A 3,852-nucleotide genomic window follows, 5' to 3' on the forward strand; every position below is an offset into this window, starting at 1 on the left:
AAGTTCGCATCCGGGGTCAGGGAAGAGCACACGTAGGCCAGCGCCTAAGTCCTTCCCAAGTCAGAACCTCCAGGCTTCCACACACAGGCAACCTCTCTCCTCCATAAAGACGTTCCTGTGAATCACTCAGAGAAGGGGGTGGAGACCCAGGCACTGGTCCAGGGGCCTCCAGGGACAGGACAGGACTAGAGGGCGCCTCCTGAGGCCGGGCTGTGGTGAGTCAGGATGGAGAGTGAGTGGGGACCGGGCAGAGGGAGACCTCTGCCACGTTCAGTACTGGAGGCACCAGCGGGGATGCAGCAGCGTCCTAAGAGTGGTACCCAGGCCTCGAGCAGTGGTGCATGGAGAAACTGATGAAGGAGCTCCTTCTTAGATGGTTTTCAGTGCCAGCTGAGTGACAAGGATGTCATGATTGGGACTCATTTAATAAGGAACACAGATGGATTAGTACAACCAAGATGCTGGGCTGAAAGACCCCCATCTAAGTCAATACACGTCACCCCAAACTTAGAGAGGCCTCTGCCCAGGACACTTCCAGACGCGCTTCAGCACCGTGCGGTCCAGTGTACAAATGGACGAACTTCGGGGACGCCTTGCTTTCTTCCTGTCTTCTGGTCTTCAGAAACGGCCCTCGGAATTGGCACTGCTCTGCAGGGTGGACCCCAAGCCAGGCGGGCAGCAGAAAGTCAGGCAGCATTGTCCACACACCCCGCAGGAATGCTTTCCACATGGAATATCTTCCTCTGGGTGTCTCCCAGACCATGTGAGATATTTGGGGCAGGCCTGGGTAAGAAGCGACACTGGAGACACTTGAGAGTGTATGGGGGGGGGTGGCGGTGAGGGGTGCTGAGCCATTCGGGAAGGATGCGAAATGCAGGGTGAGGCCACACCCATCACACCCACTGCACCCCGCCTGCACCACACCCACCCGGCCTCTCTCCTGCAGGAAACAAGTGGAGACCAAGGCAGACACCTCCGCCCCGGGAGCTACATGCATACAGGATAAAGTTGACTAGTTGTTAAAAAAAAAAAAAAAAAAAAAGTCCTCTGATCCAGAAAATGCGGTCTTACTTTTGACCAATCAGCTTGGAGAAGATTAGAAAGAGCGATAATACCCAGTGTTGGCCAGGCTGCAGACAAAGGCTGCGTCTTACGCCTTCTGAGAGGAGTGCTGATTCATGACATAATCCTGGGGAGGCTGTTCTCGCCGTGCACATGTTCCGGCAGCATTCCATAGGGCCAGTTTGTTCAAAATAAACGTTGGGTCCTACAGCTCCAGCAGGATGAAGCAGCTGGTATCAGGGCTCCCCCAATGCTGCAATCACTGTAAAGGGGCCCAAAGCGTCCGAAGTAGGTATTTGGGGGGCGGGGGACGAGGCAGCGCCGGAGCAGCACCATGCCCTCGAGGAACCAGGGAGGTGTGAAGCCTGCAGACCACGGAACAGCATCTTTAAAGCACCGAGAGGAAGACCCGCTGCCCTAAACGTCTGTACCGGTAAGAACATCCGACAGAAATCAGGGCTGATGAAACCTGGGGAAATTCTCACTACGAGAAATACTATAGGACAGTCCTTAAGACGAAGGACGATGATCCCTGATGGAAACACAGAAGTTGCAGATGAAATGAGCTACGCCTGAAAGAGCAAGTGTTAGACGTGACCACTGAACGCATAGAAATAATGTCTTGTGAGCTTATAACATGTAGAAGTAAACTATGTAAGTGAAAAGTGATGGGAGCGGGGACATTCCATTAAGCTGTTGTGTGTTCTTGCAGCCTTTGAGGTGCAGTGAAGCTCTCATTTAATGCTGCGAAAATTAAGGATGCCTTGTGTGACTCCCAGAGAGCCATTCCAAAGACACCCCGAAATAGAACCCAAACAGCTGACAGAGGAGAACAGAGGCAACATTTAAATACCTGATAATACCAGACAGGCAGCAAGAGTGGAGTAGAGATTAGATCAAACGGGAAACAGATAGCAAGAGGGCTAAAGCCAGCTGGGTCAGAAATCATCACTTGTGAAGAGCTGAGACCAGAGATGGTTGGACGCGTGGGTAGATGAGTAACATATAATGAAGTCTTTCGACTTACGTACCCAGCACTGGGGGGGTGTATTCATGGATGGGCGTCCACACAGCAGAAGTCCAAGCAGCCCTGAGTGGGCACAGGACGGTCCAGCGGGGCCGCGGGCAGCGAGGGGGCAGGTGCCGCAGGTGATGTTGGCAGGAGGTGAGCCCTGGGGGTCACTCAGCTGGAAGGGCGCTCACGCTGGATCCACACGGGACCCGCTATAAACTCACTGGAGCCTGTCTGGCAGCCCCAACATGTCACGAGTGGCGGGGTTAGAATCGGGGCTGCGGGCCCAGAGGCAGCCTTCCTGCTCCCCTTTCTCTGCCCCCCATCGGGAGGCCCTCGGTTATCTCTCTGGCTCTTTACGCCCGTCCATCTGGGGCCCCCCGGCTCCGCTGCATGAATTTCCTCATCAGAAGCCCAAAAGGTGAGCCTTGCGTCACGTCCAAACCATGCATCGTCACCCGGGGGGCAGCCGAGGGGCGACCCCAGAGTCTCCACTGCGACCCTGCCCTTACCAGGCTTCTAAGGTCGTGGTGACAGAGAGGGAAACTCAGGGACCTAGCTGAAAGGACTCGGCCGACGGCAGATGAGCAGGCGGCCCATTGGAAGGAGCTTCTGCCAGAGCTGGTTCTCAGCCCCTGGACCCCGGGCTTGCCCGGCTGGCGGCAAAGGCCAGGAAGTGGCAGAGACAGAAGACGTAAGGAAAGACGACCACTCTCCTCACGACGGACATTAGCGTTCCTTCAGATGATGAGCTGGGAGTGAGACAGGAGTATCTGAGGTGGGGAGTATTTAAGTATTTACGGTGGGTTTTGGGGGGCAGGGTGGAAGGGACAAGTGTGCGGGGACAGTGCTGGGACACCCACCGGGAGACCCGGCCCCCTACAGAGAGTCTGGGGTGGAGGGACAGAAGCACCCCCTGCCCCCAGGGCCCGAGTCCCCAGCGGGACATGAGCCATCCACGGCCCGTCGTCCATCCAGGGTTCAGAGACCAACGCAGGCAGTTAGAGGCTATGAACTTCGTCATGCCGTCTGGGGCCAAAGCTGCATCCCTCAGTCCATGCGGGGCCGATCTACCCCCAGGCTGGCCCCTGTCACCGTAGGGGGGCAGTGTGCGGTGTCCACATGGCCAGGAAGGCCCCGGAGGTGAGGAGGGGCCCAGGGCCGGGGCGGGGGCCGCAGGAAGCAGCAGCAAGGAGGACGTGAGCTGGGTGTCCTCTCATGGTCAGGATATTGATGGAAAGGGAGCTGTGTCCCTCCTGGGCTGGGGAGGGGTCGGGAAGAAGGAGGGTGCAGGTGGCATGCCCAATCCTGCCAGGTTCTGTCCCCAGGTTGTGTGTGAGGTGAGGAGAAATGGTACCAGAGGTGTCCCGGGCAGCCCCCGCCCAGCCCCCGCCCCGTCCACTCTGGAAGTCCAGGGCGCCCCCAGTCTCAGCGCCCGGGCTGTCACCACGGCCGCCCGCTGCCCTCAGGGTGGCCCACCCTTCAGGACTTAGCCCCTCTCTGCCACTTCGCTGACTGCAGCCTCCGCCGGCCGGGAGGTTCCCCGCGAGTTTGCAGGACCCGACGCCAGGGCGGGTGCGTTAGCTTCTCACGGGATGGTGTGTTCAGGCGACACGCGTCCGTGGAGCGCAGCCAGGAGAGTGCCGGCGTTTTCCTCGGCGTGAGCGTTTCCTCCTCTGTCTTAGTGCTGAGGTCCAGACCTGTGCTGATTACCACCTGTACCAGCAATTTCTCTTTTTACTTTTTTATAAACAATAAAAGCAAAATGAAACGTAAAA

General features: G+C 57.4%; 1 long non-coding RNA gene across 1 annotated transcript; it reads left to right on the forward strand.

Annotated features, from left to right (window-relative positions):
* The first annotated feature begins 760 nt into the window (after positions 1-760).
* On the forward strand, positions 761-3,852 carry LOC125964062 (uncharacterized). Its single transcript, XR_007476653.1, has 2 exons — positions 761-2,852; positions 3,053-3,852. It is a non-coding gene; the product is annotated as an uncharacterized LOC125964062 (long non-coding RNA).

This window comes from Orcinus orca, chromosome 3 (genome assembly GCF_937001465.1).
Source record: "Orcinus orca chromosome 3, mOrcOrc1.1, whole genome shotgun sequence".
Taxonomy (NCBI): Eukaryota; Metazoa; Chordata; class Mammalia; order Artiodactyla; family Delphinidae; genus Orcinus; species Orcinus orca.